This window comes from Triturus cristatus, chromosome 3_1 (genome assembly GCF_964204655.1).
Source record: "Triturus cristatus chromosome 3_1, aTriCri1.1, whole genome shotgun sequence".
Taxonomy (NCBI): domain Eukaryota; kingdom Metazoa; phylum Chordata; class Amphibia; order Caudata; family Salamandridae; genus Triturus; species Triturus cristatus.
The window spans coordinates 113,615,629-113,629,802 of record NC_140583.1 but is presented as its reverse complement, the minus strand read 5'-3'; the positions used below and the strand labels follow the sequence as shown (position 1 = coordinate 113,629,802).

Below are 14,174 nucleotides of genomic sequence, written 5' to 3'. Positions count from 1 at the left end.
ACCCATTCTAGGAGTGTTTTTTCAAAATCGTACGCGGAAAACACGGAGACCAAAGGCTTATCATCAGTTCTCGATCAAATGGTAATTCCCCCAAAGGTAAAACATGTAATGACTGGCTGCACAATAGCGAGCGAAGGCCTCTTTTTCAATCTAGTAGTTCTTTTCACTGTCACAAAGGGTTCCAGAAGCAAGCGCTTTGATCTTTTCAGAACCCTCACACATTTGAGAAAGTGGCACCGAGCCCTTTGTTGTTTGCATCAGTGGCAAGAAAAGTTATATTTCTGGTATCCAATTTACCCATGCTAGAAGCATTGATAATGGAATCTTATATTTTCAAATGACAACATTTGATCTGAATTCCACTCAAACTATACTTTTGCATAATAGGTCTTTCTCATAGGCTGCACTAAGTCCATACATTCTTTACAAACTTGGACATATATTCTGCTAACCCAAAAAAAAAGATTCAACTTCCTCCTTTTTTAGAGGGAGAAGGGGCATCATTTGCAGCTCAATGAGGCTTATTTTAGGTTTAATATCTTGAAGGTTTAATATCTTAACAGGAAATGGTATGCACCAAGTAATCGGAGGCAACTCCAATCTGGCACTGGTTTATCTTTATAGTAAGACCAGCATCACAGTCTAAGAACATAACATCACGCTCCTGCGAGCCATATATCAAAATGTCATCTACGAAACACATGACCTTACTTAGACCTTTTAGAATGTGCTGCAGTATCCTCTGGAATGCTGTGGTGGCCGAAGCCAATCTAAACCGCATTCTTAAGAACATGTATGTGCCAAAAGGGGTGGTGAATGAGGTCAAAAGGTTGTGATTCCGGGTGCAGTGCTACCTGGTAGTATACACTAACACACTTAGCCTCATGGATTAGGTTGAACATCTCATTTATCCTCCGCAGTGGAGCCTGTCCATCTAGTTCCTGGCATTTAGATCTCTTAAAAATCGATGCACAAATTAATGCCCTCACTCCTATTCTGGTGTGCAAGAATGGTGGGGGTAAGGGTGGGGGCGGACCATTCTGCACACTCAAACTTTTTATTATCCCAAGTTTAATACGTTTGTCGTGGATCTCTCTTTATTAAAGGAACTGATCTTGTTTTGTGTACCACAGGCCTTGCAGATTTATTTTTGTTTCATTTTATGCACAACTCCCTTGAATAAACAGATCTGGTCAGAAAACACTTCTGGGTATTTATCATAAATGTCCTTTCGTGCCATGGACTTGTCCACCAATAACACCTGTTCATGATTGTTAGGGTCCAATTTGATTCATAGGTCCTTTTAATTGTGCCATCCCAATAAATTAGGTTCTCCTTTAGTGACATACTTTACCCACAGTGTGTCTGTCTTTGAAAGGGATTTGCATTATAACCATCCCCTGAATGGGATGCTTATTGTATGCCCCCAGGCCCACTATCTGGAGGTTCCAGGACATAACCTTTATTTCCCATTTTGTCATGAAAAGTCTTAACATCACTAAAAGTGTACGGGGGAAATGAATCTGCAAATAGAGATTCTTATCCCATCTAACAACACCTCACACATGGGATACAACACTGACTTCTGATTCATCTCCACTGATTTGGAAAATATACTGCTCTTTATTAGAACACTTCTCTTGTTCGGAATCTTCCACCATATGTACCTTACTTCGCCCTTCTTTGCACACTTTATCAAAATGTCTCCTTCCATTACATTTCCTACAGAGGGCACCTCTTGCTGTACATTAATGATTATTAGCCAGGTTATTATATCCACACCTATAACACTTAGTTTGCGGTCTCTTAACATTGGTTTGTTGAATTAAATTATCTACCTTTATACTTCACAATTAGTTTTCAATGCATCACCTGGCAATTTCAGCTCTTTCACAGATACAGCTATGCGTTTAATACTCTTAGCAACGTCGACTGCCTCAGTTAACAAGTGGTTAAGAGATTAATTTTTCTTATACATTTAGGTCATTAGTGCATCTCATCAGTTGATTCCCTGATCAAGGAGACTGACGGTTTCAAGTTTGCATTTAGCCGACAACCCCTTCAACACAGCCATATAGGTTGCTACTTTCGCACTTTTCTCTTGCACTCTATTAAAGAATTTATATCTTTCTTAAACAACATTTGTGGATTATTTAAAGAACACTCTAGCTAATCTAATGTAGTCTAGAAAGCATCTTACTTCTCATTTTCATAAGCCCAACCTGAATCTTGTTCTAGAACAGACTTCATGTATCTCAAACACACGATGTCCCAATCACAGAGGCAACCATAGGGAAGCGCTGAAATAACAGTGAATCACTGGGAGTACAGAACAGGTTACTCGACGCCTGCAGGACATACGTGCCTTCGATTAAACTAGCAAAAACAAGAAGATGATGGACATAGTGCTGAAACCTTTCAACCACTCACCCCAGTCAAGAGATCTGGGTTGAATTAGTCATTCTTTAGCTCACTATGCCACCCTAGTTTGGACCCAGCCATATGCAAATCAGTCTTGACCCTGCTCCTCAAATAGTTTAAATTTCTCCGTCCATCTTGTTGCGTTTGGGATCTTCTGTGATTAAGTTAGTACGGGACTCAAGGCACACCTGGCTGAGTCTTTCTGAGGGAGGTACAGGAACACACAAGAAGGGCATGTATCTGTGTATTCTTCGGTGCCGTCAGGAAATGTCTGACAAGAGTACTTCATCCGCCACACTGGGCCTGGTTGCAGATGGCACATATCGTAACATGCATGGAGGAGGGCACGTCTTTAAATATGCTCAGCACTGTCAGGAGACTCCTGACAGAAATACCCAGTCTTTCCACAGCCACACAGGAACAGGATATAGAGATCCTATGTGGAACTCTGTGCAGCCAAGCAGGAACTGGAAGCAGCCATCAGGTCCTCTTTGATGATCACAAAGCTTGTGGCAGACGGCAAACTCCACGCTGTCTCGCACAGACCACTCATATGGACGATCGATGACCTGAAAAGGGTCAGCTAGCACGGTCCAGAACTAGACGCTGAGGTCAGACGGTGCTTCACAGAACGATCACTTCACACAGCAGCGCTCACAAAGACAAAAAAGTAGGACGGTGTGCAAGATGAATGAATAGGGGTGGAGAGGTTTGCTGTCCCCTACACAATGTATCCTATTCTCGCTGCCATTTATTGAAGATAAAACGTATCGCTTGATTTAATAGCCTTTATTAATTATGCTGAACAACATCACCAGCTTGCCTCTACAACGCTCCTCCTGGCAAGGACTGGTATTACTCACATAACATTCTAACATCAACTCCCTGTCCAAAATTCAATTTAGAATCTACCAAAGGGAAAATGGTGGGTGTTATGAAGATAGAAGGGGAAAAAGGGGAAAACATGAGTAAAAAGGAAAGTACCAATGCAGGATTACAACACAAATGCCACATTAAATACAATGGAAGTGCATTATTAATGCCCTCTCGCCCCCAGAAGCCGGGCTGCTACTGTTATCCTCACCCAGATACACTTCCGACTGCTGCTGAAAAAACAGGAAGAAAGTCATGCCACCAGTGTCAGCAGGTGCCGCTATCACAATCTGCAGTGGATTAATTTTTCCAAAGATGGATACAGTGTCTAAACAATGATGCCGCCAGACACTGAGTGGGCTGGTGAGTAGTGTGTTTGGTAAACATATGCCAGAACCTGTGTGCCCCCGCTACCCCACCCAACTAACCGACTCCTATTCCTACTTCCCCTTGTGGGAAGTAAGTTGCATATTGTTGTAGCCAACGCTGGTTTTCCTCCAAGAACTGTCATTTCTCCATCTCAGTCGGCAGTGTATATGTTGTACTATGCTAGTTTATCCAGCATGCAACTATGGTGCTCTCCTGTATATGCGCCAATAAGTCATGTCATTAAAATTCTCACATCGGGTAAAAATCCATCAGTAAAAGCAAAAAAACATATTTACAATTTAAATATTCATATCCATTTAAAGTAGAGCAAGACAAGAACAAAATCTAATCTAAAAATGTAATTTGTTCTCAAAGAAATCACTGAACCTGATAAACACTGGTTAAGACATGCAGTTCAAATTAAAATGTGTATTCTCATACCAAACTGATTCTAAATATGGAAGTGCTGTATAGTCGTCCTGCCTGATGGAGAGAGCCAGCAGTTCCAGTCAAGCTTACTGTACTTCACATGCACCCTGTGGTCCAAAACGCAGGGGATAAGATGGGCATGGGTTGGGGACCCAGGGAAAGCAGCAGCTATAAAGTGTTGCGGATCAACTGATCTAAGGTTATAGGCAACACAGTGAGCATCTGCAAGCAATTAGGGATCCTGAAGAAGGAGGCGAGACTCCAAACTTTAACTAGTGTTTGGTGCCTACGGCAAACACAACCAGATCTCACGTGTGCGCAAGCGATCCATCGGTTAGGGCAAGGGGTGTATAACAGCAGCCTGAGTGCTTAGAGAAAGATTCTCAAAAGTAAATGAACATGTCTTTATTGCTGCGCTACTGCCGCACTGTGTACTTGTATGGAGTTAATTCATGCCCGGCCACTGCTCTGTCAAAACTTGCTTCATGTGTGGCGAGAAGCGCTACACTAAGTAGTTTCGAGATGGTGTCATATGCGACTGTGTTGTGATGTGTATTGTTGGAAATTCCAAAAATAAAGTTTTTAAAAAAAAATAAAAAATGTACAAACTGGATCTACCCAATCTTTGGGAATCCTCATTAGACAAAGCAGAGGCTCAAGGCTCACAATTGGAGAAAGAGATCTCCACTTAGGAACAATTGCTACAGTACTAATTTAATACCAATATTCAGCCATCAACAAGTAAAGTGTTTATTTTCTTGTCTTAGAAATCAACAAAAACAGGATGTTAGCTGGTTAAGACCAAACATAGGTGGAAAAGCAAAACATCTTCGATATCAGTCTTCTCACCCTGTAAAAACAGTAACACGTACACAAGCATTCGCACACCTCATCTAGTCCGTCACCTGCCATCCCACACATGTAATCCTATAACCACATATGCGGCAGTCCAAAATATTCCACGCCTACTTTGAGTAAGCGGAATTAATTCATTATTTTCTATTTTGTTCCAGTGACGTGAAGAGATTAAATGTCAGGATACAAGAGCCTCGCACACTTAGGTTGCTTGCTTCGTGAATGGGCTTGGCTCCACTCTAGGAGGGTAGTGCAATGAACAGCAGGCCCCTTGTGTGGGCAATTTAATGGAGTGTTTTTGTTTTGCTTTTTATACCCAGTTTGAGTGCAGTGAAGATAGTCAAATAATTTGTGGATCAGAGAACTAATGTTCAATTAGTCCTTGTGCTTAAGAACACTACATGATTTAATCAATTAGCTATACGTTTTCTAAAAACAATTTTAACACATATTGTTGCCATAGACTACTTCTTACTGCGATCACTTTCATTTTATAAAGATACTGGGAGAAGGAAAAGACCGTTTAAATTTTCCGGTTGAAAAATCAGCTGTAATTATGCTCTGGCCTGCCTTTAATCCAAGCTGTTTGAACTCAAACATAATATATTATAGTTGAGCAGCTATGTAATTTCTTTATTACTGGCGACAAGAAACAACACAAGTAATAAGGCAATCAGAAGACTGCTTTTATGAAAGTGATGTCAGGCATCGAAATGTACGATTGACATATACAAACACACATCAAAATCACCCAAAAAAAAAGTTAAAGTGCAATACTGGTTATGAAAGACACCCACAACATTAAAAAAACACATTGAAATTCGCCAGTTCTCATCAATGTAAGAAATTGGTTTGGATTATTGGAGGGGAGGGGGTGGCGGGTAGGGGGGGGGAGGGAACGGCGAGTGCCAAATAAGGGATAATCATAACCGCAGTCAGGATAAACTGTTAAAGTCACTAAATTAATCTGAGCTCACACTTGGTAGCTATGTGAGAATAGGGAGGATTCATTTAGAGCAATGTGTAACGTAACTTATGGAGTACCAAAGCAGTTATAAAGTCAACATGTCAAACAATATAATTCCCGAACTTAATTATAAAAACAGGAGTAGAATTTAATGAACAAAAAGAATAAAGCTTCTATAATAGTCAATGGTTGAAGATGATCGGTACCTAGGCAGAATTTGAAGCGACAGAGCATGGGTCGAATACACCAACCAGGTTCACCATGGTCAAAGATTTTACCTGCCGACTTAGCCCTTAAGTTGCAATATAATATAGTAGTACACTTCCATAGCCCTCTCAGAACAGGAACTTGCAGAATCAAAGGATTGCAAGCAGAGGTCACTAGTCATATTCGTACTTCCAGTAAAAAGCCTCTTTGCAGCCTGTTGTCAACCTGTAGCCTCAAGGGAGGTTCGCCCTAATGACCCTTGGAGTCGGCTTCTTTGTTCTGGGAAAAAGAGGGCACAAGCCCAGTCCTTCATGGCTCCTCTCAAGAGATAGCAAGTCCAATCCTCTTCTGATCTTCAATAGGTGCAGAAAGTGTTCTGATGTAAGTGCCTGAAGGTGCTTCATATATATGCCTGGAACAAGATAGAGTGTGGGGAGACTCCTGGGCATACCACAACCAATGAGGTTAAGAGTTCCCAGGGTCAACATTACCCATGTTTTCAGTAGTGCTTATTTGCCCCACTACATCCATCCTTAAAGGCCTACTGATTTTTATTAACTTCTTGCATAATAAATCAAGCCTGCTTCTTTGGTTTTAATTTTGCATAAAACATCAGTCCTATCATCCAACATAACAATCCCAAATGAACCAAACAGGGCTATAATCTTCATTGTTGGTTTATCAACAACTCAGTCATACATCAGTTGCATGGCATTACAGTCAGAAAAACAAAACAATCCCTTTTAAAGGGTCCAACATGGATTTAACAGTTCAAATATTTTATCTTAGCGGTTTATCAAAGGGCTTAATCAATACCAAAACACATTACTTATTACAGTAGTCTGGGATCAAGAAAAATTAAGAAAAGAGAAACTGTATACAGTATGACAGTCCACACTTAAAGACCTTATAGTTTTACCAAATAGTATTTTACAATGAATTGGTGAAACCTAATGCTTGCCATATTTTTTCCTAATACACTTACCAGACCTATGGCACCGGACAAACTTTCCTAAAAACCGATTGGAGACTGCAGCCTTAATAGTTAGCTTGGCACTACTACCTCAAGCCAAAAGAATTGGGTATAAGCTTCGACACAAGGTAACCTTCAAGCTTACATTCAGAAAATTAGAGACAAAATTACAGCAGACACAAAAATACTACTCCTTAAATAGGTTAACAAGATGTAAGTGCAAATATCCCACCTTCAGGGTTTGTTACAAGGGGGTGAACAACCCCATGCCTTCTATAGGCTATTACAAAGTACACTAATCCATCCTTAAATGCTGTAAACTCTTCCATATGGTTTTCAAAGTCAGAGCTCCTGGTTTTGGTGTAAATTAGCATAACACAATGTTTAAACCTATGGCATCTGACATAACTTTCGATAACCATATCAAGCCTATAGTATAGGCCATCACTGGGTTGCTACCAAAACCACCTCAGGCCCTATTCTGCAAAGGATTTACGACAAGGCAACTATTGTATACAGTCACATTTACAAACGAACAAAATCAAAGTTGGCAAATCAAGAAACTCTTGTTAAGACGTTACAGGAAGAATTAAACATGGTGCAAGTCTTCTACCTGGGTGTTGTAACGGGGAGTAACCAACACTAAACACCCTTGCCTACTACGGTAATGAGAGAAATTTCCTGTAACAAAATACCTCACTACATGCCTTAAAACAGTATTACCAACCCACCCTTAAAGGTCTTTGAGCCGGAACACAAGCTTTTCACAAGAAAAGAAGCTTACAGCATTTGTTACTGTTCATAATAAACCGATCAGCTCTGTAGCTTTGTTCAATAACGTGTCACCATAAGCTTCCCTAAAAGACAAACATGCAATACATGTACTCTGTCAGAGGAAGCGCACTTCTACCTCATCAAAATCTGCACATACGAGTATCAACATTTAGGTGGAGCAAAAAAAAAAAAAAAAGGCCATCTCGGAACACATCCTCAAAGTTCTTTTTTGAGTGTTAGCATTAGGAACAATAGCTGCACTGCCAAACCAGACTTAAGAATAGTAAAATCCTAAAACTCAAAGGTGTATTGCCGTCACCGCACAAGATACCATTTATTGCTTTCAAGAATATTGAGAACTCCTTCTTACCAGTCAGGTAGCAGCTAAAATATTAAGAAGCCTGCAGAACACTCTGCGAATAGGTCAGGGTCATCAGTACAATTTTTGTTATATATGAACTCCTCATGCTGGGCACCCAATTTTGTTTTAAGAGTGAACATCACACCCAGCTACGCAAGTTGTGATAAAAGATTTACTTCACAGAAATCTGATTGATTGCCCTCAGGGCAAGGTGGAAATCTATACCAAACCTGCACCTTTATCTAGGAAGCCAAAGCAAGGGATCCAACACCAAAGGAAATTCTATTAACTTCACTTTGGCATTAAGCCAGAAATGGTTGCTGCTGCTACTAGCTTGTAAAGAACTTCATTCAAATAGTGCATAATACGAGTGTGCTAAGTTTCAACTGACTAGTAACGTAGTTAAGCCACTAATGTGAATGAGGGAATTTTATGTTTATGGTGGGAATTTACACAATGTCAAGCAAACCCCAGTTAGCAATTGGCAAAAACCTTTATTCATACAGATTTTGATTTCCTTTCTTTTGCATGGAGTACGTCCACTCAGTCCCTCTTGGCGTTCCTTTCACATCAAAGGCTGTTTAAAGTCTCTTGTGCGTCAGTGAAGTGCTGGATCCTCTCTTAAGACCCATTTAATTTCCACACCGCACTCATGCGCCTGAATGACTTATGCCCTTTACGGGATTCTTCATCTCCGTCTGGCCTCACCACCTGGTTGATGACTTGCACACAATGGCATCCCTCCACCTATTTTTTTTTTGTTCCCCTTCATGATTTCGAGTCACTTATCGAAGTTCCTCTCGTCAATGATTTCCCCTGCAGAACAGGATCAAATTCCACTGCAGTAATCACATTAACAACTGAGTTTTCATGATGGTGAACCCGTTCAACAGTCTAGTTAGGAATGTTGATAAAGAGTGCAGAACAAAAATGATACCTACACTGAAAATAATAAAAAGGTTAGACGATCATTTATATTCCACTATGCAAACGGTTTAATTACTAAGCAAATTATCTTAAACAAAGACACATTCTACATCTGTAAATGAATATGTTGAAACAGGACATCATGCTAGTATTTGGTAGAGCTGAGCTTTGATTATAAAAAAAATAATAATAAATTTAATTAAAAGCTGTACTGCGACATTACCTGATCAGTCTACTTGTATCAAAATTTGCCACGTGCAAGGATTTATTAGAACATAAGCAGACCCCATCAATGTCACTCCTCGCCAGCTGACTAAGAATGTTGTCACGCAAGAACAGGCAGCTTAGATCGCTAGGTAATAAAAGAATTGACCAGACTAGAAAGAATTGGAAGACGATCAGGGGTAGTCATGAGAAGCAGGAGAAGAGAAGGAGCATAGCATGCGATCTACATTAGAACCATTACGAGGTGATCCTTAACAAAACTAGGAATACTTAAAAGGCATAATAAAAAAGAAGTGTAGCAAAGGTAGCATGGGATATGCAAGTGCACAATAGAAAATCCGTTTTAGGAACAACTGTCCCGTCAGCAAGATGCAACACCGACTGTCCATCGAGATCGGCAATACCTTCCCTAACTCTGCCAGATGATTTTTTCCTGAGGTCAACATCCTGAGAATTCTTCCTTTCCAACCTCATTTTATAATTCTTGCACATTACAACTCCTCCCACACCTGTCCAATTTCACATTATTCGTTACTTCGACCATCTATAAAGACTGAGAATTTAGGGGAGTTCACCAAATTACACTTCCAATCATTTGACAGCTACAACATCATTTACCCATCTGGACTATTTCTTATAGAATTCGTGCAGTTCCACATATTCGACTTAAATCCCTTCACCACTGGATTCCTGTTCACTAGGTCTAGTTCTTTATTAACAAGCCAGTCTGGTGACAGCAAGTCCACCCTTTGGGGGATTGACAGAGAGATACTTAACGTTTTTTTAGTGACGCAGTAAGCATAGTATTTTTTTTTCTTTTTTATTATTGAGTGGCTACACAAAAGAAAACAATTACATAATACACTCCAATAAGTCCTATGTGGTAAAATAAAATCTTGGTGCAATATCGATAAAGTGCTAGACAGATTGGGCCCAAACAGATAATGGATGCATAAATACAATGATAAAATACTAGTGCCATGGGCCAACAGTGCTAACTGTTGCAGGATTGAGAATAAAATACAAAATCGTAAAAGTGCTATAGGCATGGTGCCAAAAAACAAACAAAAACGCTAGAAGTGGAAACCAAGAATATAGTAACAGCATCAACATTGATTGAAAACTACATCAATAAAGTGCAATAGGCATAAAGTGCTAACAATGCCAGATCAGGCATTAACATTATTTTTTTTTTTTTAAAGCCAGTAGTAAGGTGCCATTTTTCAAAGAGATTGAATTTCCTTCAGTTCACCAACTGCTTCCAAAATAGGTTAAATGTGGAACACTTTCAGAATATAAATATTCATGACTATTTAATCTATATTGTTAACAAATCCTGACCAGATGACTACAAATCTACGACGTGACCCAATTCGTTTGGCATATGCTTCTTCTCACATATGTCTTGGCCATGTTCGCTTGCCATTGCTGAATCAACAGTGACTTTTCGGATTTCCAATTTTGTAAAATTAGACACCTGGCCACTGCTATCGCTAATGAGCAAAAGTATTGTTGATATTTTGACAAATGTTGAACCTCAATTGAACAACCAAAAAGTTAGTTTGATAGTGGGCATAATATAATTTGTAGCAGCTTGGTTAATCCTATGAAACGCATCTACCCAAAATTGATGTAAGACGAAGCAATAGAAAAAAAAAACATGATTCCATGACTATCTTGGAGTCCCCACATCAAAAACAAAACTCAGCGGAGGTCGGAAAGATCTTATTCAATCTTTTAGGTGTAAACTAAGTTAGCCATCTTAATTAATATGCCATTCTTTTATAATTGGCAGCTCTGAGCGCTTTATGGTCTGCTACGCATAGAAGCTGCCATTCTTTTTTGCTAACACTACAGCCAGTTTGTTTTAATAATTTAGGAAAGAAGCTGTCAAGCCCTTTCTGTTTTCCCAGCTCAGATAGGCAATCATACCAATTACCGACTCCTAAGCCTTGAACATTGAGGTGGTTTAAGATGTTTAAAACTGCATCATCAGTAACCACAATTTGTTTTTAAACAACTAGAAATTTGATTAAAACTATATGCCAAGGTAGGATAACTATCACCCAACGGCTGGAATAAGATCTCACTAGTGATCAAATTGGAACTACTATAATAAAAAAATGTTTTTTTAAATTAGCCAGACATTCAAAGCCCGCCTCCTTCCATAATTGCAAAGTCCCCCGAGAAAGCTTGAAGCCGAACTCCTGACACTCACTAATTCTCGAATATAAACGATACCTAAGAATTCTAATTTTTTTTTTTTCTTTTAAATAAACAAGTTGAATATGACAAGCTAAATCAGATAAAGTCTTATATCTCGACTTCTTGGGAAATTTCAGGGAGCGAAGAAAGACTGGTAATTGAATTGCACTCTCTTCCATCATAATTTTTAACAAAAAATGTTCCAGTTTAGATGCTACCAATGCAGGGGTGTGGAATTTAATAAAAATATCTACTTGTCCATGGGGCAGGTTGGTTCATAAATCTATTTGTCCTGTAACAAAATCCACTTGTCCCTTTGGTGCCATGTAGAGCAGCGACAAATTATGGCAGCAATCTCATTATATCAGAGCTTTGATATAGCATCTCCGATTATGCAAGGTCACATACCAGAGTAGTGTTTGAATACTTGCAATCTCTTATGTGGACACGTTTCCGCAGATCTACATACTGGGGCTGAAGGTAATGGTAAGCAATAGTTCCAGGGTTAGAATGCCCTTTTGAATCTGCAAACCTACTAACTTACATGTTTTAAGGGTTTTCATCAACTCTTCTCTAATGTTTTCCCATACTGAAAAATGTTGGAAACTTACTCCTAAAATTAAGGAGGGCGAACAATTCTTTTAGCATCTTGACCAAATCCACAGGCAGGCCATACTTGGTCAATATAAAAAACAAGGCCTGCCAGTCAACTAGGTCAAATGCCTTCTCTGCATCAAGCATTAAAATCGCGGCTTTGACCTTGTTGACTGACAAGTAATCAACTGCATGTGTCAAGAAATGTGTATTAGAGCACATGGATCTATGACGAATAAAACCTGTGTTCCGTATGGACCACCTGCTGTGCAACCGGAGTCAACATTGTTGCCCATATTTTCATAAAAATGTTATAGTCTATATTTAGAAGACTTAAGGATCTATATGAACCAGTAACTGTAGGATCCTTATCTTTCTTAAGAAAAGCCCATAACACTTCTTGAACTTAACAGTGACGAGGAATCCCATTAACCTGATCAATTCATTTAGCTCATGAGATATTCGGCCCAGCGTAGTATAAAGCCCTTAGATATTTCACAACATTTCTTGCAAAACAAGGTCATGTCTTCCAAAATAGACTGTACAGTTATGTGAAACCCGTTCTTCTGGAACACCGGCATTCATGATTTTTTTCTTTTTAAATCCGCTACTACAATTTATCAGAGCTCTAGTGGTAGCTTCAGACAAATATAACTACAACTCTTCCTACGTTAAGCTTAGCACATAAATGAACTTGCTGTTTACTCCTAAACCAACAACGCACCTTACCCATAGGCTCACATGGACTAGATCAGGCTTCTCCAATGAGTAGCTTGTGAACTACTGGTAGCTCTCCTATGCCCAGCCTACTAAATTAGAAGATTCTGCTTGGCTGAATATATGCAGACCAAAGTTCAGGTTGTGTTCGAGACAATGTATGCATTTTCAAAACTCAAACAGATGTTCAAAAGCTAACATCCGAGGGATTATCTGTGGCGTTTGGGATACTTCTTACTAATATTATTACCTTCATGTCAGGGGAATTGCAACTATAGCTGTTATGCATTACCCAGGCAGAGGCCTCCCAAGTTGACAAACGCCTGTTTACATTACTGTTGGCAGCCCTGTCTGATGTACAGAGATGATCACAGGGGCATATGGTGGTCACTGTGTAATTCTGTCTGATGTGGCCACTGTTACAACAGTCATAATATTAATAGCTGGGGGTGAGCTGAACATCAGCACCTCTTATTACAGCAAAAGTTGGATACTCCTGGACTAGACAGAACATTGTAACAATCCAATTTAGAACAGCGGAAGGGATTAAAGTGAATTGGAAGACGCTGTGGGATGGTAAAGAGGGGAGAAAAGTACAACTCGGTAATTACAATTCGCAATTCTCTAGGGACCCTCAAAAGAAGCCTTACCGTACCCACTGGCAGCATTTGCTTTAAAAACAACTTATCAAGACCTCAAGAGCTTCAAAAGCTGCCCAAGGATTGTCGAGGCACTAAGAGGTTTAAGGACTTTATGGACTGATAACTCACCATTCAGCTAAAAAGGCAGATTTTTCCTGAAACCAGCAAATTTACATATGTTTTATTCACATATGTATGCTGCAGAAGTTTATACAATTAAACCAAGATAATATATCCAAGCAAAGCCATGGCAGGGTTGTCAAGAGATGAGTAAAGTAAGGGACAGAATTAACTGAAGAGGGACGCTGGAGAGCGAAGAGATATTAAACGAGTGCAAGCATGGTTGGTGCATATTTACTAATAAGACGCATAACAATCAAGATGGCCGTTTGAGAAATAAGAGGACATAGTGCTAACTGCCCAGTGCTTTATTGTGAAACGCACCACAAGAAAAGCCAAATTACAAGTGGGAGAGTTGGAATGAGGACCATGCAGGAGGGAGGTTGACAGTGAGCTGGAGACAGGACGTGAGGAGGTATGGTAAATTGGAAGTGGAGGGGTGAAGATTAAGGGAAGAGCTGCATGAGGGACAGAGTAATGCAGACTAGATATATGCAGGAGAACGAGTGAAAGAAG

General features: G+C 39.7%; 1 protein-coding gene across 9 annotated transcripts in view; it reads right to left on the bottom strand.

The window, feature by feature from the left end:
- CAPRIN1 (cell cycle associated protein 1) overlaps positions 1 to 14,174 on the bottom strand; it is a 545,714-nt gene that overhangs the window by 516,152 nt on the left and 15,388 nt on the right. The gene's annotated exons all lie outside the window — the stretch shown is intronic.